Here is a 27,020-nt window from a genome sequence, read left to right as displayed (position 1 = left end):
TTTGCTTAAATTCGTTATATAACAAATGAAAAATAAAAAAAAAAAATATATATATATATATATGTATGTATGTGGAAGTGAATATAAAATCTAATTGTATGCAGAAATACATAATTACAACAATGAAACTATGTTTTCTATAAAAGAACCGAATACTCCTTTTCAATAGTATATACGTAACATTCCTATTTTAAAAACATGAAAAAAATTTTTATTATTAAAATTGGAATAAATAAAATAAAATTAAAATTTGATACTAACAGGTGCATAGATGGAAAACTTCATTTATGAAAAGCTATTAATTTAATATTGAAAAATATATAAAATATATAAAGATATAAATAAATATTTTTATTTTGTATTATTTATTTATAAGTTTTTAACCTCCTTATATAACTACTAGTTGGAAAACCCTACAACTACTTGTTTTTGTATATTATATAGGGATTCAGTCTTAATATAAATTATTAAAAATTATTTATAAATTATTTTGTATAAAATAATGAAAAATTATTTTGAAGAATTTGTTACTGTCTGAGATATGCTCTGTATTTTAATACAGGGGCAAAAAAAAATAAAATTAATGTACCCTACTTACTGCTTTTTTTGTAAAATTGTATGTAACAATGTCTATGTTCTGTTTCCTATATGTTTTTTTATAACTGTAATCTACACTTGGAGCTTTTCTCCCCGGGCCTCTACTGAAAATGGACATATATCCAGCTAGACTAGCCCGGTCAACAAATGTAAAATAAAAATAAAAATAAAATAAATAAATAAATAAATACTACAAGCCTCATTCAAACCTGGAGGGTTAAAAGCATCTAATCTAAGTTGCCACTCCAGTTCTCGATTTTCCAATAATAGAGATGTAGGTCCGCCCCTAATAGATGTCCTTATACTATAAAGATATTCATTGTTGTAATTATGTATTTCTGCATACAATTAGATTTTATATTCACTTCCACATACATACATATATATATATATATATATATATATATATATATATATATATTTTTTTTTATTTTTCATTTGTTATATAACGAATTTAAGCAAAGATATAGGTTGACGTACATTCTTTTAGGTGTTGTCAGTCGTTTATACTTTATGTATTCAAATTATTTTGTTTTAAATGCATACACTTGTTATTATGTATTTGGTTTACACCTTCAGGAAGTGATGTAATACATTGTGTGTAGTCTATTTAAACGCTCAGTAAGCTTTGGCGCCTTACTGAGCAATTCTTATTACTCTGATGAAGCTTCCGTTTTGCGGAGAAGTGAAAACGCTAATTTATTTGTCTCAATAAAACTGCGTTCAGGATTATCTGTGGTTCGCAAGACTGCTTTGGCTACCGATTTCTGTTTTCACATTGTTGGTGTTTTTTTGTTACCTTCGCTAGTTTGTTTTATGGCTTCGGATAGCCTCTCCAGCTCTGTGAGCCCGAATATATTTGGCTCAGACAGTACCGGTAATTCGGAAATGTCCGCTTTACTAGCGGCTGTATCGCAGAGACTGGATTCTTTAAAACCAACGCTTGGACACTATTGAGAAGAGGAATGTCCAATTACCTTTGGTTGCTTCAAAATCTAAAGAGAACAGAGAGAATCAGGAGCGCCCAGGAGACACGGATACGTGTTCCTTGCCAGCGGCTCAGCCTGTGCGCTCCAGTGGAAGTTCTAATGTGCAAAAAGATGACCGAGTTCCTCTGGCGAACATTTTCTCTTCTTCAGGAAACCAGGAAGCAGCACTTATGGGTGTACCGTCGTTGTCCGAATGGATAGAAAATACAGGTGATTTTTATACATTCTTCAAACCTCCTGCTGACGATTCACCGGTGCCAGTAACTGGTAAAGTTAGTGTTCGCAGTGATGACATTAATGAAAAATTAAAGTTATTAGACAGTAAAACACTGAAACTGAGGAAGCTACAGCTTGAAGTGGCGTACTTCAGGCAATGTATGAGTGAAAATATTGTTCCAAAAGGCTTAAGGAACAATTTTTCACCTTCCAATTTGATACCAGGTGCAGCTTTTTTAACTGACTTACAAGCGTTGTTTCAAAAGCAAGGCGCACAATTGATTGAGCTTATTATTAAACATTATTCTATCAATATTGATAATCTCATTCAAGAAATCAGCCTTCTTGACAATGACATAAAGACTGATTTTAATTTCAATAAATTTAAATTTGATTATTCTCGTATTTTTACGAGTATTGACACCTTCATGTTAAAATTGAAGACCGACAAATCTAAAAAATTATTTCATGACAGGGCTTCTTACCAGCATAACAAAGCCTATCCAAAGTTGATTTTTACACAAAAATCAAATGAGCTTGTTGATACTTCAAGGGCAAGATATGATATGCATGAAGGTGAATTGGAACCATCCATTGAGAATACTGACTGTGAAGTGGGTGAGGTTGACAATGGCCCCAGAAGGAGCAATAGGAACCGTAGTAAACAGCAAGATGTGATAAATAGGGGTCCTAACACGAATAATGGCAATAAGTCACCCCAAAAAAATATTTTAGGCAATCGCCAACAGGGGGCCAGAGGCAAGAACTGGAACAGATAGCAAGCCCCCTGTCTACTTCAACCAGTGCTGATTTTCCTATAATTTTACATAACACAAAAGGTGACTTTACCATTTATAACTTTTCTACTTTGGAACTGGAAAAGGAACTGGTTGAATTGTTAGCTTTAGGGAACACTTTTGTTCCCTCTAGACATTGTGATGTTGCTAAAGTGTTAATTGATCTGAAATGTTATGTAAGGAAACTTAATTTAAAGTTACTATTTAATGATGTCACGCATAATTGTAATGAAGGTCTAAAATTAACCAGTATTTTTAACCCACCTATTCACGTTGGACTAAAAACTTTTGAGAATGCATGCGAGTTGGACATCAGACATATGAATTCTACAAAAACATCTTCATGTAACACTTTTAACATTACAAAAGAACAAGTAGAAGCATTAAATCACTTACAAGAATCATCAGTTAGAGTAATAAAGCCAGATAAAGGGGGCAGTTTAGCCATTTTCGAAAGAGCCGATTATATAGAAAGAATGGTTTTAGTTTTGGACTCGCCAGCATACGAAAGCACTTCACTTAACGCTATGAACGGTTGCTTTAACCAAATGAAAGGGTATTTTAGAGACTTATTCATCAATGGTAGGATAGATATGGATATGTATAAATATATTGACATTTCTCAACCTAGGGTCCCAGTAATGTTTGGCATACCAAAGGTCCACAAAAATCATAAGGATCCACCAATGAGAGCATTGGTTGATGGTAGGTGTTCCTCAACTTACCCTTGTTCTAAATATATAGATTTTTTGCTTTCTAAATATGTTAAGCTTGTCCCTAGTATCTGTAAAGATTCTTGGACCTTTTTGACCAACATTAATAATATTGGTTTTGATGACTCGTATATCTTTCTTACTATTGATGTTACTGATTTATATACCTCCATTCCACACCAGGAGGCAATTGAATGGATTGGCTTACTTTTACAAGAGTTAAAAGCTCCTAAAAGTGAAATTGACAATATTACAGAACTTTTAGACATTGTGCTTACTTCTAATTACTTCCTGTTTGAAAAAGAACTTTATGTTCAAAAACAGGGAGTAGCGATGGGATCCCCCTGTGGTGCCAGTGTGGCCAATATGGTCATGGCCCACTGGGAGAAACGTTACATTTTAGAAAATCTTGATTGGAAGCAGCACATTTGCTATTACACTCGTTTTTTAGACGATGTGTTTATATTGTTTAAGGGAGATTTACAGGCTGTTCAAAGATTTATTGATTATATCAACCACACAACAAATTTTCTTAAATTCACATATCACGTTTCAGGAGAAGAAATTGATTACCTTGATGTGAAACTTATTAAAGATAGAACAAATTCTAAATTTCAGTCAAAAATATTTAGGAAAGAAACATATGTGAATTCTTTCCTACACTACACGAGCTCTCACCCTTATAAACAAAAGAGGGCAATTGTCAAAGGACAATTAGTGAGAGCTGTAAAAATGTGCAGTGATTTGAACGATTTTATAGCTGAGTGTTCCTTGTTAAAAATGATGTTTACCAATAGGGGTTACCCAGAGTTACTTGTAGATGAACTTATTGAGGAAGTAAAAAGTAAGAGATGTGTTGGATTTTATAAACCTTTGTTGTAAGGTGATGTTTTAATTATTACTGATACATCTACTGATACGGCAGATTCGAGTATTTCTGAAAATGTTGTGACAAAAGATATTTTTATTCCGCCACCTTTGAGTTTCATTACTACATACAATATTGACTCTAAAATAATTTCAGAAATTATTCAAAAAAAATGGTCTTTCATTTCCAACAACCCCTTTCTGGGGGAGAAATTGGGAGAAAAACCTTATATAGTTTATAAGAGGGGTACAATCATCAAGGAGATATTACAGTTTGACTCTGGGTTAAAACAGTTCAGTAGATTAAAAGGATCCTTGCCTTGTGGTCTGTGCAAATGGTGTAAGACCATCCGCACTGGGAATTCCTTTTGTATAAGGGGTATCAAATACAACATCAACTGTAAGATTAACTGCGATACTAAGTCAGTTATCTATATAGCCTTCTGTGTTTGCTGTCCGAGTTTTTATGTCGGTAAAACCGACAGAAAATTTAAGGAAAGGATATATCAACACCAATATGCAATAAAAAATTCTAAAAATGAAAACGCCCTAGCCAAACATATAATAAAAAATCCCGGGCACAGTTTCCAATATATGGGCATTGATAGTATAAGGACATCTATTAGGGGCGGACCTACATCTCTATTATTGGAAAATCGAGAACTGGAGTGGCAACTTAGATTAGATGCTTTTAATCCTCCAGGTTTGAATGAGGCTTGTAATATTGCCCTTGTATTGAAATACAGAGCATATCTCAGACAGTAACAAATTCTTCAAAATAATTTTTCATTATTTTATACAAAATAATTTATAAATAATTTTTAATAATTTATATTAAGACTGAATCCCTATATAATATACAAAAACAAGTAGTTGTAGGGTTTTCCAACTAGTAGTTATATAAGGAGGTTAAAAACTTATAAATAAATAATACAAAATAAAAATATTTATTTATATCTTTATATATTTTATATATTTTTCAATATTAAATTAATAGCTTTTCATAAATGAAGTTTTCCATCTATGCACCTGTTAGTATCAAATTTTAATTTTATTTTATTTATTCCAATTTTAATAATAAAAAATTTTTTCATGTTTTTAAAATAGGAATGTTACGTATATACTATTGAAAAGGAGTATTCGGTTCTTTTATAGAAAACATAGTTTCATTGTTGTAATTATGTATTTCTGCATACAATTAGATTTTATATTCACTTCCACATGCATACATATATATTTTTTTTATTTTTATTTTTCATTTGTTATATAACGAATTTAAGCAAAGATATAGGTTGACGTACATTCTTTTAGGTGTTGTCAGTCGTTTATAGTTTATGTATTCAAATTATTTTGTTTTAAATGCACACACTTGTTATTATGTATTTGGTTTACACCTTCAGGAAGTGATGTAATACATTGTGTGTAGTTTATTTAAACGCTCAGTAAGCTTTGGCGCCTTACTGGGCAATTCTTATTACTCTGATGAAGCTTCCGTTTTGCGGAGAAGCGAAAACACTAATTTATTTGTCTCAATAAAACTGCGTTCAGGATTATCTGTGGTTCGCAAGACTGCTTTGGCTACCGATTTCTGTTTTCACATAGCAGTTCCACCATGTAGTTAACAGCACTGGCCTTCCTTACCACCTTGAAGGGTCCATCCCAAGCTGCCTGCAGCTTGTTATGTCTGACAGGAATGAGAACCATTACCTGCTGTCCCACAGCACACTCTACAGCTCGAGCATTCCTGTCATACCAGACCTTTTTCTGCTGATGGGCTTCTGCCAGGTTCTCCTGGACCAAGCCAATGAGCTCCCTAAGCCTTGTCCTGAGGTTTAGGACATATGCCACAACAGGCTCCTTGTGGGATTCACACACACCCTCCCACCCATCATGAATCAAATCTACAGGCCCCCTCACCCTATGCCCATACATCAACTCAAAGGGTGAAAAATCGGTAGATTCCTGGGATACCTCCCTGTATGCAAACAGCAAGTGGGGCAAATATTTGTCCCACTCTCTCTTAAACTGGTCTAAAAATGTTTGTAACATGGTCTTTAGTGTAGAGTTTAACCTCTCCACAAGACCATTAGTTTGGAATTTGTATGGGGTGGTTTTTAGTTGCTTCCCCCCACAGAGCTTCTACAGACAAACCAGCAGGTCTAACATGAAACAGGCACCTTTGTCAGTCAGTATTTCTCAGGAAACCTACCCTGCTGAAAATCTCTAACAAAGCATTTGCCACCTTTTCTGCCTTGATGGAGGGCAGAGCCACCACCTCAGGGTATCTAGTAGCATAATCTACTACCACCAGGATATACTTCTTCCCTGTGGAACTTGGAGTACTCAGAGGCCCAACAATATCCATAGTTACCCACTGAAATGGCTCCTTAATCACAGGCAAAGGCAACAAAGGAGCCATGACCTTGTCTCCTGCCTTGCCTACTTTTTGGCACTGTTCACAGGTCATGCAGTACCCTGTTACATCCCTTGTAATCCCAGGCAAGTAAAAGTTCTGCATAACGCATCTCTTGGTATGCTTTATACCCATATGACCTGCAAAAGGAATGCTATGGGCTATGGCTAGTAGTGCCAAATGGTAGGCTCTAGGCACTACCAACTGCTCTATTACCTCACCCTTTAGCCCTCCCTCAGGTATCCACTCTGTATACAATAAACCATTGTTCCAGTAAAAAGACTCCCCTTTTCCTTGAGAATCAGGTGCCTCCCTAGCTACCTCCCTCAAGCCTCTTAGTGTAGGGTCCAAGAGCTAAGCCTGTCTCAACTCTATATTTTGTAACTATTCCCAGCTCCCCTTCCATAGAAAGTCTGGTATCCTCTGACAGTGAAGCTTCACTCTCATCCTGGGTACCACCATTCACCTCGGCCATTGCAGTCACTCTGTCCAAGGGAACATCAGTACCTACCAAAAGTTGCAAATCACTGCTACAAGGTAGCTCCCTCCCTGAAATAGCTACCTCACCAGTCCTGGCTTCAGGTGTGAGCTCTGTCTGGGTCTCTCCCAGACTACCAGACCCACATGTCTGTCTCCAAGCCTGACTGTGTGCAACTGCATGCACACTAGGTACTGCATTATCAAAATCATTCCCTACCAAGACATCTGCAGGGATATCCTCAAACACACCTATTTGCTTGCTTACTTTTCTATTCTCCCAGTCAAGGTGAACCCTGACCAAAGGCATCTGGAATGGGGTTCCTCCTAACGCTCTGACTGGAGTGGACTGCTCAAACATGTACTGCTTCTCTTTAACCACTGCAGGCTTCACAATGATTATGTCTGAGGCTTTGTCTCTCTTAGCAGTGGCCTGTTTTCCAACCACTAAGGTCTGACATAAACTCTGATGATAGTTTGGTAGCCCTGTTGTCTCCAGACAACTTAACACTGCCATATTGTCATTCCCACTTGTTGGCTACTCCATCTTTTATTCCCCCCTTGTCCCACCCACATGGACATCTACAAGATACATGGCCCCACTGGTTACATTTACAAAATGTAACCCTTGATACTGGCCATGTACCTGAACACGTGGCTTCCCCTGTTACTGCTGGACTCTGTTGGGTGGTTTAGGCTGTCCACCATGGGTTCCCTCATATTCATGTGCAGCACTGGGTATCCCTTTCCTGTGCAGTGATGCTCTGCTTACTAAGTAGAGATCCCCTTTTTCCCCAACTCATCTGCAGAGTTACACTCTGTCTGCCAACCAGATTCTCACATCCTCAGGCAAAGTGCTAAGGGCTTGTTCCCTCATCAAAAGGTCTACCAGCCCTTCAAAAGTGAGGACCTGACATCCACCCACCCACCTATGAAAATAAGTACTTAACTCAGCAATATAATCACACATACTTTCATCTGCCTTGCGTCTATGCTCACAAAGTTTTTTTCTGTGAGCTTCAGGTGCTAACTTAAAACATTCAAGTAAACAATTATTTACTTTATCACAGCTTAAACAATCAATATTACACAATTTAGAAACAGCAGTTACAGCTTTACCATGGATTAAGGGGATCAGGAAGCATACCCAAAGCTCTTGGTCAACATTATACTGTTTACATACTGTTTCAAATATGTGAATAAAACTATCAAAAGTATCACCCCCTGTAAATTGTGGAAGAAATTTACTGACCTTTTTTCTTCTGGGGTTCAGTTATTCCCTTCCCCATTACTACCATAACCCTGGCGAAGAGTCAACATCTTCCTCTCATGTTGACGCTGCTTCTCATTTTCTTCAGCCTCCAAATGCTGTAGTCTCTCTGCTGATTCTAATTCCAAATGTTTGGCCTCCAGTTCAAGTCTCCTTAACTCCAGATGGATTTTTAAGTTCTCTGAGGAAAAGGTGAACTGTCCTGTTTCTGAGGGATGCAAATTCCCATCACCAATCTGGTTACATTCCTGGTTGCTAGTCTGGGCTACAGCTGCAATTAAGGCTGAAATAATTTCCTCTTTAGTCAGGTGGCATGCACCAGTCCTTTGGCTTCACACACCTTGGCTAACTGGTTCTTTGTCAGCCTACCATAATCCTCTGCTGACATCTTTGCCTGATTTCCCTGACTAAACTGAACTAACAAAAAATAAAATTAATACAACTGTTGTGAAATGAAACTCTGAATGTTTGCCTTGTGTTTGCTGAGAATACACAAACCTTCAGTGACAACTGCCTACAGGCTACAGAAGTTCAATTATTATCACACCACTGGTCATCAATATGTGATGCCCCCACTCTGGGCCAGTAATCAAGAAGCCTGAATCCTCACCACTGCACTGGAGAGGGACATTCACTTGGAACAAAAATGGATACACCCAGTATTCCCAGATGCAGCTCTCTGCATCAAGCAAAATTTCCCTTAAGAGCACACAGGGAACACACTCAGTCTGGGGTCTGGATTTCTCTATCTGTCTCCCTCCAGGTCACCAATAAGACTTTGCACTGGTACAGCTGTAGAGTTAAGTCCTCATCTGAGTGTCCAAGCCAAGTCTTACAGTAATCCCTCTGTGAAACCAGAGCTACATGTCTCTGCTTCAAGTAGCTGACACCCACACACTTTGTGAGATTTGATTTTCACACACATGCACACACACACACACACACACACACACACACACACACACACACACACACACACACACACACACACACACACACACACACCTGGGAAAGGCTGGCACATATTTACTTGCTATGCCCCCTTCTGCCCAGACTATAAGGTAGTTACACCACCACCTAACATCTCAAAGCCATCTACTCCAAGGCTCTTACAAGGGTACCCAATTATACTGAGTGAAATTAATATTAATACAAATGGTTTCAATCATTGGAATATTATAAATAACACAGGTAGACAGGTTCACGCAGTTATAGAAAAAGCAATACTTAACTAATCTCACTATATTTTCCTGACTGATCGGAAGAATTATTATTCCCTGGTTACTTACTCGAGCAAGACAAGATGAAGTAGGTGAGAGATCCTTCTTTGTCAGGATACAAAACAGAGTGCCACGAGACTTCAGTCTCACCTAGTATTAAAATATAATTTTTCCTATATTACAGAATAACATTGCATACATCTGGTCATCTGACTTCTGTTTCCCATGCAACCCCCCTACCAGCTAGAATCTGTCAGGATTTAGCACATACGTGTCAATAATACACACAGAGAGTGCCTTGCTAAGATCTTCTGCAGCTCCTGGAAGTCATAAAACCATAAAACACTTCTATGTTTCTTACAGGACCTAATAAACCATACTTCTTACAGACATTGAGTCTCTGGCTTCATTCACAATTGTGAGATAGCATCTTTATGGCCTAGTCCCACTAATTTAATTTCTTAATATGTTCCAAAGTCAGGTGGATTGAGATTTACCTCTTCTCTTCCAGCATTCTCTTTTAAAACATACACATTTACAGAGTTACAATAATACATGTATATTTCTTTTTCTGACGAGCAGGGTACACTGTTTGTACATTTTTAACACAAACAGCTTTACAAATGCATTTCTCAACACAATCATCTGTACAAATCTGTTTGATATACAAATGACACATAAATCTTTACAAAATTCCAGCTAGCTGTGCTGGCATATGTTATACATCCACTGCCCTACTTCTCCTAGCATAGCTGGCAATACCTCACATCATCACAGGCTCTATATCTTTAAAACCCTATTTAAGAGAATTGTAGAAACATGTTTAATTAATTGCTGTATCACGTGATTTTAAACTGTATAAGAAGGACTGGTTTTACTATTGTAGTGTTATGCCTGAAGAAGCCATACTGTTGAAAGTTTTTACTTGCATTGTTAATGTGTTTTAGTGTTTTAAAGTGTCTCATTAAAGCTGAGTCATTGTATTCTGCCTTGGTTCCGGTCTTTTCTGCTATTTTCTTCTTGGATTACTTGAAATTCCACTGGATTTATCATTGCTTCCTGTTCTTTCTACATTTGGTCATTATCCAAAGCTTATGACTCAGTTCTTGCTTTACTGCCATGGTTTATTACAATGTCCGTAGTACTGCCACCACTACAACTATCCACTGGTCAATATCCTCAGCCACTTCTACAGTCTCTGATATCCAAGACTCTAGGATGCTTAAACCCCTCTGCTTGAGAAATTTGTTCTCCAGTCATCTGCTGAAAACAATGCACTTTTTATTTCCTAGTAGACAACAATAATCACTGGTTTGGAGATGCTGACTTGCATTTCGACAACCTCACAATCAGCAGTTAGCTGCTTCAGTAAATATTAATGATCACAGACATTTGAGAATAAGATGGCATCATCTGCAAACAGCAAAGAAGCAACCCTTGCCTCCAAAATTTAGATACTGTGCAGACATAGGCTTTGCATAATTGATACATCTGAAGATTATGAACAGGTGTAAAGATAAGATAATCCCCTGTCAAGCCTACACCCACCTTAAATATATTGGATTTAATGATGAGAAAGTGGCGACAACTCTCACTCCTCAAATATAAAGACCAAAGAACTCACAGTAGCATTCCTGGAACAATATATAATTGTAACACCTACCACAAGACATTCTGGAGTAGGTGTTTGTGCCCATATGTCTTGCCCTGGACCACAGAACACATGTAGCCATTACTGACAGATCCCCATGATCCTTCTAATTCTTGCAGAAGAACATAGGAGCTGATTTTCTATTCTATGGGCAAGACATAGTTAACATTATTCTTCCTAAATCCAAGGCTTAAGTACTTGATAAAATCTCCATTCCAACACTCTGGTTTGGGTTTCCCTTATGAGGCTGATGATCAAGGACAGTCAGAGATTTAACATTTTTAATTATACACATCTAATCCTGGACTTGACCCAAATAAAGCAACTCTGTAAATAAAAGCAACATGATCAGGCATTCTAATTTGTACATTTACAAACTATCATGGGCACTAACTCACACAAAATACCCCTCAATACTGTGACTCTTTAATGTCCAAGTTTAACCTCATATTTATCTTAGATATTCTGTCCATTTATCTGTGTACATTTACATATAAACTACACAAATTGCTTGCTGTGTACTTACTGTGATAGAATATTTCCAAGATATATTTGAATTATAGTAGAAAACCTTATGCAAAGCTACTTTATATTACCTGTTTTGCATCTGGTTTGGGTCATGACTGAAAAGGGTCCATGCAGTAGCCCATCTACGCAGTCAACTAACAAAGAAATGAATGAATGAGTAAATGAATGAAAGCAGTGGTGGCTAGTGACTTCAAATCAAAGTGGGGCTGCAAGAGACAGTTGAATGGGTGGGGCCAAAGGGAAGGGGTGTGACCAACTAGAAAGGGGTGTGGCTATGCTCAAAACCACAAAAACTGGGACTTTAAACACGCTACCCTGGGTACCAAACTATCATTATGAGAGTCCAATCAAGACAAAATGAAGTGTAGAAGAAAAAAATATTTCAATGCATTGGCTACATGACAGATTACTTACTATCGAGATGGAAACAAATATTAAATATATTGCTGGAATGCCAGTCAAAAATCAAGTATAAAAAACAAGCAGCACTCAATTCAAACCCCTTCTCCTTGCACTGCAGTTCTAATTGTAATTTATATTTTACTTTATAAAAGTACCAAGTAACATGCTGAAAGTAGCAATCTCTGTGATACCCCCACTTGTAAAAATGTTTTTTATCCAAAAAAGACCTGGTACCTGACAACAACTATCTACTTGTTTCATGGGAAAACATGATCAAAGTAAAAAATGAACAGCAAAGAAGAAACAAGCTCAAGATAAATTGCTTAAAGGATTACTGCACAGGTTATGGACCACACATGATAGATTGACATTCTGTTTAGTTTACGGGTAAAGCCTGCAAAGATGACTGCAAGTCTCAACAAATGTAATGAGCTTCTGAAAATACTGTAATCCTGTCCTTTATTACAAATGCTATCATATGCATTTCAATACGTTATCTAGTTATGTAAATATCCTCTGCATGGCAACAACAAAAAGGCTTTCAGTGTTGGTAATTCTTTAACAGTATGCTTATTAAAGCTTACTTGCATTTTACAATCTCAGACAAGCTTACCTGATGGTCATTAAAGCATTGCTACTTAAACACAGAGCAACAGGCACTGTAACAACATGCATTTTCTGAATAATAAGAAGCATAAATCAACAGTATCAAAATATGACAGAAAACCAGAACATTCTGAAAAATCAAGGACAGATGAAAAGCCAATGTAGTACTTGTTTCTACCTTCAATGGGGGGGATACTCTGCACACTTATACTGCATAACTGCTCCTTGCCTTGCTTGGACACATCCAGAGTCACTACATGGGGGAGTGGGGTGCAACAAGTATGTCACAATTTAAAATGTTTCTGCCTGACGGTGAAGACCCTAACACATTTGTCATACCTCTCAACCTCAGAGCAAGAAATCTGGACAAAGCCATAAATAGAAGTGGGACAAAGGCTCAAAAATAAGGACAATTTTTAAAAATTGCTCTTATAAACTTAGAAAGATAATATAATAATAGGTCTTGCGTTAGTATGAATTTTCTGAAGGGTATGAAATCTGAAACTCAAATGTCTGTCATTATTTTCTAACTTTGATCTTTAATGATTTTGCCACTAATTTGACAGAAAACCACAATTTTATGAAAAACAGGCCAAAAATGTGATGCAAAAATATAAAATAGCCACACAATACTGCTGGGAACCTGTCAAAGAAGGGACACTTCTTTAATATTAGAATCTACATGCATTTCTGAAATAAAAGTAATCTATAACTCTGATCATTACAATTATTCATTAATTGTAAACCCTCCACATTTTCTTCCAAAATTGCCATTTTGTGGAGGGATTATTAGGGGCAGAACAACATTTTGAGCCAAAGTTAGGGACAGTTGAGAGGTTTGGCTATACCCAATTCTATGAAGTGATTTATTTGTGCAAACTCAACCTCTTAACACAGGAAATCTGGACAAGGCCAAATATATTGGGGTAACATACAGACAGTACTAAAAATTGTTCTTGTATAAACTTAAAAGACAGTTGATAGAATAACAGGTCTTGCTTTAGCATGCATTTTTCTGAAGGACATGAAGTTTGAAACTCAATGTCTGTCATTATTGATTTGCCAGAAAACCACAAATTTTATGAGGAACAAACCAAAAGTAAGAAGCAAAAATCTATTCATTCTGTGAAAATCTGGACAGTGGAGAGGTATATTTCAGCCGGGGCTGGCTTTGAGATTGCCACCCCCCCCCCATAAAATCATGGTCAAATGGGGCCTCTCCCCTACAGCCATTCCAATGTCCCATTACTTGGCTATTTCACCCCATTTACCATAAACACTGTAATGTGCACACTGCTTTACTTCTACAATGATTTGGATTTAATTTAAAAGTTTTATTTTTCATTTTACAGCATAAACACTAATATACATCTGCTAAACAAAGCAATGCAGTCTCACAACGAAAATAGACTTAGGATTAAAACTTCTCTGCCCTTGAAACTCACATTCTTTGAAACAGCATTGAAACCCACATTCAAAGAAAATACATTTGGCCAGTGGCAGATAAATATTAACTTTGGGCTGTTTTCAAATTATAGGCCCCTTGCACATGAAGCATACATGTGTTCTTTGATAAACCTTCCTGATTGTATTAAATTATATTCCTTGTATAATACATTACAGTTGTTAGAAGGCATTTTAAATTTATTGTTTTGAATATTTTTCCACTAAACAATGAAACAAAATGAATGCACCAATAATAACAAAACTGCCCAATTCAGAACATTTCCATCAGAAAAGTCTACTCAAACTTCTACAATCCACCAATATTAGTAAATATGTACAATCTCTGCAGAAGTAAAAGTCATCTAAATAATTCCACATTAAAGAGATCTGTAACTAATGAAGAGGTTGCTGCTAGCAAATGACTTTATATTTCATTGTTTCATCTGCAAATAAAGTACCTGTTGCCTTTGAGGGATAAATTGCCCATATTACATTAAAAACGATAAGCTAGTAATATTGCAATAGGGACTGGATGGCAAACTGATAACAGGTTCATATTTACTAGGTATCTCTGCCAAAGAGGACATTCGCAGGACTGCAGCATCCACCCCCTTTAAAAGTACAACACAATACAGTATCAGCAATGGATCTACATATTGTGGGAGTAGAACCCACAGCCTTCTGCACCAAAAGCAAGTACACTACCTGTTGTGCTATTAATGCAAGATGACTCAGCATAAGCAGCACTAAACTTCTCTTCCCCTGAAGTTGTTAGCTCCTTGTAAAATCCACTCAACACTCAACTGTACCTCTCAACTTTGCAGCACATGAGCACAAGAAATCTGGAAAAAGCCAAAACCAGGGACACATTTTAAACATTGCTTGTATAATCTTGGAAAGTTGCTAGAATAAAATGCTGTGTTACCACCGTGCATTTCACTGCCAAAACTTGAACCCAGGACCCTGTGCATTACAGTCAGAGCAACATAACACTATGCCAAGTCAGCTGTTTCTTGAAAGACAGGAGGACAAACTGAAATGGCTATCACTTAGTGAATTCGGTTCTCACCATAGCTCTCAACCTCTTAGCAGAAAAACACCTGGACAAAGCCAATAAAGGGGGAATACAGACCCCAAACATATTCAGTGAATTCAGTTCTCACTATAGCTCTCAACCTCTTAGCACAAAAAACCTGGACAAAGCCAATAATGGGGGAATACAGCCCCAGAAAATAGGGACAAATTTCAAATATTGATCTTATAAACTTAGTAAATTGTTAGAATAAAAGGTTTTGTGTTACCATGTACTTTCTGAAGAATATGAAGTCTGAAATTCAAATGTCTGTCATTTAGTGAATTCAAAATCCAGAAAACCACAGATTTTATGAGGAACAGAATGAAAATATGAGGCATAAATCTGAGCACTTTTCACAAATGGTGGTGGGTAGGGAATTCAGGTTCTTGCTACCTGCACCCAAGGTTTAGGGTTTGAGCCTGAGTTACTCTCTAACCACCAGTTATAGCTAACTGGGGCATTTCATGCTCCTGTTTCTGAATGCCGAGCACGCATGTTTGAGCTGAATCCAGCCTCCATTTAAATTCTGAGCATGTATAGATTTCTGGGACATCTGTGGACTGTTGCCTTCTTTCCTCCAGATAGGAGTTCGGGACTTGTTAATTTTTTTTATTTTGTTTTTTCCTGTTTTTGTACAGCTGGGGGGGGGGCTGCAGTCCAATAGCACAAACCGCCACTGAATTAATGAAGAATGAATGAATATGCTATTAGCAATTTACTATGATTTTTAAATTTACAGTTATACACAATGTTTCCCTTTAAAATCTATCATCTCAGACTCATCTTCAGTCATTTAGGAACCAGTTTTAGTACACAACCATTTATTAACCCTAGTCAGCTCAGTGACTGTTGTCTTTGGCTTGCCATGCATATGATTTAGATGGATTTTTAGTTGTTCAATGCTCCTTCTATGAGTGACCTCCCAATGTCAGTTGCCTACACTGTGAGATATCATGAACTCCTGCTTTACAAGGTAATAATGTCTGACAAAGATAGTCTGCCACATGCACTTGAAAACTGCATTGCTGCATGAATCAGAATTCTGGATCCAAACAATGATATTCCTTTGCCCATACTTGGCCCTGTTCTTGTATGTGTGCTATGCAGGCTTAATAAAAAGAATTAGGCATAATGGATTCATCCTGATAAGTAAAATTAGTCACTGTGACCAGTGAATTTATTTGGACATTATGTCTTTTTCCAACAATACATCCAGATAGGCTGTCCTATCTGATGCCCATTCATATGTAAAGGATAAGAAGTTGGTTGTAGAAATTATATATTGCATAAAGGACTCATGTATGTGGGGTGTCAGACAAGGAGAGAACATGTGTCTTTACAGCAGATCTCAAGATATATCACTTAAGCTGTCTACCTGCTTGTCTTTTGCTTAATAGTTGACAACACAAATTTGCTTTTTTTGAACCTTGTTTTTAGAAATATAGTGAACAAAGCAAGGGCAACTAGACAGCTCACATTTTAGTAACTAATTAGTACCTGTTAAAATTAATAACTATTAAAGTCAAGTCTGGTTACAACTTTGGCCATACTGATTGTTTGATAGACAGGATTTCACCCTCTACAGTTTACAAATACAAAACGATGATATGTTAGGTATGGGATGGGAGAAGCTCTCAAATGCAACTAAATCAAAAAAGCTAAATAAATCAATGGGTAATCTGCTAGGAAATGCATGAACAAGACAGTGCTATAGTTATTAAGCTTAAGTACTTATTTCCCCATTTTACCAGTCCCTGGGAGGGAGCCATATTCTTCAGTGAGGAAAAACCTTGTAGGCTATCAGGACCGAGTTGCCCTCATGAGGTAAGGATCAAATACCAGGCACTTCCTTATATTCCAGGTGAGGAGGGTTTTTGATATATGCATCCAGCAAACCTGGATTGAACATACAACACCATCATCTTGTTTGAATCACACTCCCATGTGTATGATAATTTAGATCTTTGCTTATACGCTGTTGTTCATTTAAGTCTACAAGCATCATCTACCTTGCGTTTGTCACATGGAGTTGTAATGCATCGTCCCCCAAAATAAGAGTCTGCTTTTCAGTCAATCAGTGCTTTCCTCTCAAGTTGCCTTCTCTAGTGTTCAGGATGTAAGGTGAATCTGGACCATCAGTGTCTCAGATGAAAATCTAGCTTCCGCAACAGTGAGCCAGCATTTGCATGGGTTTTCTGAAATCCGTATTCTAAAGTGAAACCCACTCCCAGTTAAGTGCTCTATAGTGAGGTTCATATTTTGCTGCTTGGGTTAAGCTTGCATCAAATGAGATGTATGAAGCCCTATTTGACACCACACACACACACACACACACACACACACACACACACACACACACACACACACACACACACACACACACACACACACACACACACTAATACACAGTTTGAAAAGGTGAGCTAGAAAGTAAGAAAGTAATAATAATGGCTTGTAAGTAACTTAAAAGTCGTTTGACAGAGTATACGTGTTCAGTGGAAATATTGTTTTTATAAATCACACTCTGGAAATATCACTAGAAAATAAATGCACAAAAAACTGCAAAAGAAATTTGTAAGTAATCATAGCTATGGTATTCCACATAATTTATGCGTTATAATTCATGTATTGACAGGTCAATTAAAATAATATATTCTTTGCTTCCAGTACTTTCAGATGTTTACAGCAGTCTGGATTGTAGGAATCGTTACTTTCAAAATTCATGATATGCCCCTCGATGATGCAGACATTTATGAAAATGGAGATGTAGAGATGTTGGCGCTGTGTTGGACTGCACTGCCATCTAGAGCTCAGTTCCCTGTAAAGACCTTCTAAGACAATTAGCATAAGGGTAAGCTGTTAAACGACTGTCCTTGAAAAGTAAACCAAACTAATTAAAAATTAAAACATGTGCTAGCTAGAAAAAAATTATCCTAATGGAAAACTTACCCCCCCCCTCAGCTCTTGACATATAGTTATTTGTAAGTTAACACAAGGACTAGCTCAAGCCTGACTCCTTTATCAGATAATATATTGACTAATAACATGAAATGAAGAGCTCACTCCATTCATCTCATGTTATGCTTGTAATCATTCTAATGTATGACGGCACAAGTATGATTCCCATTTGTAATCTAAGTCCCACTCTTGAAATAGTAAAAGTGATCTGTCATGTCGCACTGTGTTCCTAACACAAAAGCTGTTTACTGTCCTCTTCTTGTCATTGCTGGCTGCTACAGACGGGAAATGTTAGTTATCTTACAGTACCATACCTGATGTATAAGAATCCAGTCTGTGCATTCAGCTACCTTGTACTAAAGGGATACAAATTTGTACCAGCAAGCTTGACAAGAATAATATTACCCCATGACATGGTGTGATAAGTCGTATTTTAACCTAGTAGGGGTGCTTTTTGGGGTTCCAGCCATAATAATGAACATGCAAAACACCATCACAGGTAAAATTGAACTACAAAGGTTGATCTGCAAAACAATGCAATTAGCAAGAAATTTAAAAAAAAACACATGCTATGCAGGGGGAAGTGCCCCCATGTACCTTTCTTAATAATATATATATATATATATATATATATATATATATATATATATATATATATATATATATATATATATATATATTTATATTAAATCGAAATCTATATCTGTATAGATTTTTATATATATATATATATATATATATATATATATATATATATATATATATATATACATACACACACACACACACACACACACACACACACCAACCTTGATATCACACCACTATGGGGAAAGGGCAAAAAATGTTCCCTGCTCTAGCATGATCTCGGGGGGCAACTGTTGATTCATCTATTTGGTGTTGTGAATGGATCCCATGTTTGAGTAGATTAGACTCCCTACCTAAAATAGGATCATTGGATCATAGAAGTTTAATAGGCTAATGGCCCTAGGGCCCTTACAAGCCTAGCCAAGATTTGTCCTTGTTCGCAAGTGTCTGTTGCAACCAAACAGTAGAATCAGGACCTGAAGCCCCTGTCCATGATGGACAAAGGTGGAAGTCCCAGGATGAATTTTTGATTACCAATCCAGTTGTCCAAATTACACATGAACAGGGTCAACGAGGAGCTTTGTTTAACGTGGATTGGAAGTTTGTTCCAAAGAAGAGGTAACTTCTGTGAGACAAACCTGTCCCTCCAGCAAGTTCTGTTGATGTCACATACCAGGTTAAGGTCCTTAGGGTGAGTGATCTGTGTGCCATTTGACTTGTGAATGTGCAGCATTTCCATCAAGGCAGGGGTCAGAGATTGCCATATATGCAAGGCACAGGTCACCTCTGAATAGTCTGTACGACACAGAGTAAAGTAACACTGTTTTCATTCTGTCCACATAAGACAGATGCTGGAGTCTCTTAATTTTCCTTGTAAGGAACCTTTGTGGTATCTCCAATTGTTGTAGGTGTTTGGAGATGTACATACCGAAGGGAGCATTGTACTCTATTATTTGCCTGATGAAGGAAGTGTACAGGGGGTAATAACCTCTTTTTCTTCTGGAGTGGATGCCATTACTTATAAGATGAGAATACAAAATGCTTTTCTTACCACGGTGGAGACATGGTGATCAAAGGTAAGGTTGCTGTCAACCTGAGTGCCCAGGTGTTTCCCCACTGAAAGTGTGCTCAGAGTGTTGTTGTGTATGAGATAGTTTGCTGGTGCATTACCCTTGCCGAAGGGGATGACAATGCATTTTTTTAACTGAGTTTGAGACCATGACTTTGACACCAGTCATTAGTCTGCATAAGTGGTCTGTATTAGAACACCGAACTTTCAAAATTTCGAGTGTTCTAATATCGAACCCTATTAACCAAAAATTTAAAACATCGAACATACAGAACAGTGAATTTTTTCCTAGGGAATAATTTTGCTGTTCCAAAACATATACAGACAACACAAGCACACCAAACAAACAGCAATCCACACACATACACCTAAACTCTTACACCTAACCCTACATTAAACTATACATACACCACTAATTATCCACTTACCTTAAACCAAACCCTAACCCTAAGGTCCGTCACTATTGCACAGTCATCTCACCTGCGCCCTAACCCTAACTCACCTACCCCACCCTAACCCTCACGTCCACACAATCACACACTTACCTGACCTGCGCCCTAACCCTAACTCACCTAACCCGCCCTAACCCTCATGTCCACACAATCGCACACTTACCTGAACCCAACCTGTAACTTTCCACCACAGCGCTGAAAATACCGAAGCAACAGAAACGGACAACCGAATTCTTTCCCTAGGAAAAAATTTGGTTTTCTGCTTCTTCGATATTTTCAGCGGGTCGATATTAGAACACTCAAAATTTTGAAAGTTCGGTGTTCTAATATAGACCCGCATAAGTCCTTCCTGTAGTATGTTTACATCGTTAGGGGACTCAGTGATGGCTCCCAGTTTACAGTCATCAGCAAACGTTGTCAGCCATAGGCCTTTAGTTTTTGCCTGCACTTCAAAGAAGTAGATGCAGAACAGTAGGGGTCCCAGAACCATTCCCTGTGGAACACCACTGGTTACTGGTAAGCTGGAGGAGGTGGCATCCCCAATTTTGACTGTATGAGTTCTATCAGTGAGCCAGTTTTTAACCCACCTGACAATATATGGGCTGATACCCAACTGAGTGAGTTTATAAATGATGCCTGAATGGGGGACTGTGTCAAAGGCCTTTGTTAAGTTAAGGTAGGCCTAAACATAATTCACCCACATCCCTGTTATGGCATTTTACTATTATGCAATGATGCTATTTAATAAAATAATAAATGTTTTAATAATATAATTTTATGGTAGCGATTTGTATGCCACCATATGTGAACAATTCATTAAAGTCATCTAAACCTATAAATGTGCATTTCAGCTGAGCATAACCTATAACCAAATTAAGAACATGTTCTTAAACATGACAATACATGTACAGCATGTCACTAAAGTTACACAGATTCACTGATAGTGAGCTGAAATCATTTACTGGTGGGCCATTCTTATATTTTAATCTTACAATATTTTGGCAACACTACATTATTGCAAGTGCACAATAGAATGAGGCTCTGCCGTGATTATTTTTTTTATCTTTGTTGCCGAGCCTGCTCTCATTCTGTTACTGGTGGAAAGCTCACAACATAAAACTGTGCTGTTGTGCTTCTGATAAGCGCTTCTGTCAGATAACTTATTTAACTACAGCTAGAGGTTTTGCCTTCCAGCCATTTGACTGGCTAGACCCCCCCCCCCCCACACACACACACACTGGCCACTGTATAATGCAATAAGTTACATTGTTGTACAATGTTATTACAGTATTTAGTTGTTTATGCTTTTGTGTGAAGGATAGTGTACTAGGCAGACAGAATACTGTTAATGCAAGCAAGTTAAAACACAAAACATATTGCCTCAAATATGTGACCGTTACATAAGCAGTATACAACAAAACTAGATGAGAATTTGATCAGAGTTCTACATGTGTAAAGTAATTTCACATTCAAACGGCAGTTTTCCTCAGACTCCTCCACTGTAGCTCAAGCATATTAAGCAACTCTGCTGGGAGTTGTGGATTTTTTTATTTATTTTATTTTATTTAATATTAAAAAGCACATACTGACACTCCTACTGACTCTGCTAACCTCTGGTGACATTAACCCAAATCCAGGTCCCCTCACAGCCAAACAAACAACTGACCTGCTGATCCTAAATCTCAACAGAAGAAGCATTACCAACAAACTAACAGACCTACATGCATTCATAGCCCACTACAACCCTGATATACTCACCATTACAGAGACCTGGCTTAAACCCAGTATCCAAGATGAAGACTTTCTCCCCCCAGGTTATAATACACTTAGATTTGATAGAACAAGCAGGAAAGGAGGAGGAGCAGCCATTCTCTTTAAAAACACACTTAACCTCCAACCCCTGCACACCACACCACCCACATTTCAGAATGCAGCAGTCCTATTTTCTGTCCTCTCCTTAAAAAACACCAAGATCATCAATATAATATGCTGCTACAGACCTCCAGGTAATAACTCACTCATAATAGAAGACATCCCACACTGGAGAAAGGACAACCTACCACAGGAAACAATCCTACTAGGTGACCTTAACATTGACTAGACAGCCTGTAACTCCAGCAGCCCCTCTACACATATCAACTTATATGGGTTCTCTCAATTCATTGAAGAACCAACTAGAATAGACAAAAAAACAAAAAGAGAATCTATACTGGACTGGACACTAACCAACTATCCAAAAACAAAACTATACAGTAGCCTGTCTCCTAGATGATCTAAGTGATCATCTCCCCACCTTTCTACTCCATAAACACTCGAATCACCCCAAACTAGTTGTTTACAAAATAGTACGAGATGACCGTAACCTTACCCCACAATACCTAAATACAGTACTAAGCCACTGCAACTGGGAACCACTGCGAACACTAGAGTTAGACCACGCAGTAGAATACTTCAATACTACCTTCTCTAACATTCTTAACAGTCTTGCTCCCAGCAGAAAGATCAGAGTTAAGGCCAACTACTCACCCTGGCTAAGTAAAGACACTAGAGCCGTATTAAAAGCCAGAGATAAAGCCTGGGAAATCTGGAAAACTGACAATAGCCCTAGATCCAGGCAATACTATCAACAGCTTAGAAACAAGGCCAAGGCTGAATCCAAAATAAACAAACAAAATTATTTTCTTAGTGTCCAAAACAAATATTCAAAGAATCCACAAAAATTCTGGCATGCCATTAACTCTCTACTAAAGCCAGGCAAAACCACTACTCCAGCACCCAACTCTACAGACAATACCCTAGACAAAGCTTCTCAATTTAATAACCATTTTACTAAGTCCATCTTAACCCTGTCCAGTCAAATAACCAAAAATAGCCTACCTCAATCGCAACCCAAGCTATCCCACAGTACCCCCTCTTTCAGCCTATTACCTGTCCCCACCTCAGCTATCAAAAAACTCCTCCTAAAACTCAAACCAACCACACTAGCAGCTGATAACATACCTGCTGCATATCTAAAAATGGCTAGTGACTCCCTATCATATCCGGACTCCATCCTAATCAACCGCTCCATACAAGAATCCTACATACCCAAACTCTGGAGAGTATCTCACATAATTCCTCTCCATAAATGAGGTAACTCCTACGACTTCTCCAACTACCGACCTATTGCCATCCTGTGCCCCCTATCGAAAATTCTTGAGAAATGCATTCACTTGCAGGTGATGACATTTCTCAACACACACAATCTACTATCTACCACACAACATGGTTTCAGTCCACATCACAGCACTACCACCGCCCTTCTGTCCTTCACTAATCATATAAACCTTCACAGGAACAATAACAAATATGTATCAGCCATTTTTCTAGACCTCTCAAAGGCATTTGATATGGTCTCCCACACCATCCTACTAGACTCACTAACATCACTATCCTTCACCTCCTCTACTATAGCCTGGTTCAGAAGCTACCTATCTGACAGGCAACAATCTGTCCAGTGGAAAGGAACTCTGTCTCCACAATTTCCAACCACCATTCAATATGTAGATGATTTAACCCTGATCTGCTCCGCCTCATCTCCCACCACCCTACAAACACTCACTCAGGATACCTTCAACTCTGTAGAAAAATGGATCTCAGATATCCAACTAATTCTAAATCCCAAAAGACAAAATTGCTACTATTTACCACTAATAGATCAAAAAAATTCCTTTCCTTTACCATGACATCTAAGGACGGCACCACCATCTCCCCCTATAACCACACCAAACTTCTGGGCATTGAAACTGACAATAATCTTCACTTTGATGTCCACATCTCACATACCATAAAACTAGTACACAAAAAGCTAGGCTTCCTATACAAGTATAAGTCCTTTCTCTCACAAAAAGCTAGAGTCACTATTGCACAAAGCCACCTCCTCTCAACTCTATTATAAGCAACACCAATCTTTACCCAAATCAGACAATGTGACCTAGACAAACGTGAATCATGCTACAATAAAATAGCCAAGTTTGCTACTAACTGTACCTATAGAACCCATCACTGTACTGCACTAAAAGAACTAAAATGGCTTGAGTTACCACAGCTACTTAACTATTACCAGCTGGGTACAAATACCCAGAAGAAAACCCTCAATATCCAATCTACTTTCTGTCTACACTGCAAACCGGAACCTCAGATCTAGTGAAAAATCTCTCCTTTCCATCATTAAAAAAAAAAACAAAAAAAATACTTGTTTTTCCCACCTTTCTAAGCTAGTGTAGTCCAGTTTTCAGGTTAGTGCTGAATTCAGGGCTGTTACAAGTTTCTGTGTTTGCCCATACCTTACTTGGGTAGAAGGAAGTTTATCTGTTCACTGTAAGAGAGGGAGCTTTGAGCAGCATATCTGTCCCTGGTGGAGTGATTTCAGCCCACAAATTAGTAGTTTATTGGCCATTTTGGGCTAATTTCTATCTCTTTCATTTCCCTGCTATAAAACCCGCATTTGCGCAGTTTTTGTGCACCGGGCAGCATCTGTTAGCTAGGGTATAACTATTCAGAGCTCCACAAAGTCTACTCTTCAATTTCTCCCTTGGAACTAGACAAACTTTCAACTTAAGCACTCAGACCATTCACTTCTCACAAGCACTAATAAACCTTGGCACTAGACCCCCCCTCATACTGTAGAGAAGGACAAGGGTCTCTATTCGACCTGACCAGCAAATCAGTAAAACAGTTCACTGTACCTATCCAGGCATGTCCAAAGGGCAGTTTCAGGTGTACTCTTCAGTCCAACTGGTGAATCTGGGCATTTTGATGCAATGTTACAATTGCCTCATGTACACAGGCAACCCTCTCCTCCATCCACCAAACACTAATACATGCGAGAGATGCAATTATACAACCAAACTGGAGGCTAAGGTCTCTCAACCCAAGACTGGACCAGGCAGTCAAGAGGAGAAGGGAATTACTTGCATCACAACACCAGTCTCACATAGACCTATGAAACTACCACCGGCAGAAAATACACATAAATACACAAAAACATACTCGGAGGCTCTACATAAAAATCTGCAAAAGCAACAGAGATCTCCAAAGCAGACATCCAAGCAACCTCCACCCCCCAACACAAACCATGAAACACAAACTTCACAAAACCAGTGTGCCACACAATCACAGCCCTTAAGGCAAAATAACATACCCAACACACTAGTAATAGGTGACTCTATAGTCAGGCACACTGATGTCCCACTAACTAGACTGGAGAAGGAAAAGGTTACAGTTAGATGCCTGTCGGGCACCAGGATCCGCCACATAACACAAGCACTCAGGTCACTCCAGAACAAGTACAAATATGACTCTGTCATCGTCCATGTTGGTGTGAATGACCTGAGCCGTACCTCCCTGGACTACATGAAAAAAGACATGGAGGAGCTCTCTGATCACGTAGCCCAGGCCGGTATGACCCTGACCCTGAGTACCATCCTGCCCTCACCAAGAATGACACCACGGTATAGAGAAAAAATTATCAATTTCAACAATTGGCTAAGCTTCTGGTGTCATTCAAAGGGGATCCAGTGTCTGTCAGCCTGGGATGACATGCTCTACAAGCCACGCTGCTTCACTAGAGATGGCTTGCACCTGTCACCCTTAGGCTTTCAAATACTGGCCAAGGCTCTTGCCACCCCCATAGTGCTTTTTTTAGGCAAGGCTCAAAAGACAAACCCACCGCCGTAAATAAATGGAGAAAATCGATATATGTGCAGTAACAGAAACCTGGTTTAAGGCTCCAGAGAGCACCCAGCACTACCAGGCTACAACTCATACCATACATTTTGGCCAAAAAACCTGGACCGAAATACAAAAGGCGGGGGGGTATCCATATTCATCAAGGATACCCACACCTCCACATTAGTGGCACAGCACGATGCTTCAGAGATCATCCACGTGCAAGTAACAATGACCAAAGCTGCTATTCAAATTATAGCTTGCTACACATCACCCACCATGTCCCAGGACCCCCACTCTGCATTCCTGGAAAAACTAGGAAACATAAAGGTCCTACCAAACACCCTGATATTGGGTGATTTCAATTACCCAAACATTAACTTGGAGAACTACTCAAGTACAAACTCCCTTGCCCAACATTTCCTAGAATTTGTAAACTCAAATGCCCTGGATCAACTGGTCAACACCCCTACCAGAGGTGACAACATACTGGACCTGGTCATCACCAACATGGGCGACAGGTGTTCCACACCGGAGGTCAGCCCCTTGCTGGTTAGATCTGACCATAAACTAATCACTCTGGGTATCCACATTCTGCCACCACCCCCAGTCAAAGAAACAACCATGAAAAACTTTTCAAAAGCAAACTTCACGTTACTTAAAACCGAGGTGGGAAGTTTCAAAGCCCCCATGCTAAAGGATAACGCTGTCCAAGCTGCAAAATCCTTTACTAATGCACCCTATGGGCACCTACAAGAATGCATGGATCATGCTATCCAAACAAAACCAAGACTCACTCCTTCAAGAAAAGGAAACCAGTCTGGTGGACCCCCGCCATAAACAAGCTATACAATAGAAGGAGGAAACTAGTACAGAAAAGAGTAAAATCCCAAGAAGGAAAGGCATCCCTGATCAGTTTCAGCAAGAAACTACATTCCTCTCATAAAATCATCCATGGCTAGCTTCGAAAGAAAAAT

Source organism: Protopterus annectens, chromosome 2.part1 (assembly GCF_019279795.1).
Source record: "Protopterus annectens isolate FY-2018-M chromosome 2.part1, PAN1.0, whole genome shotgun sequence".
NCBI lineage: Eukaryota > Metazoa > Chordata > Ceratodontiformes > Protopteridae > Protopterus > Protopterus annectens.
The sequence above is the reverse complement of the archived record's forward strand: the minus strand, read 5'-3'. Positions refer to the sequence as shown.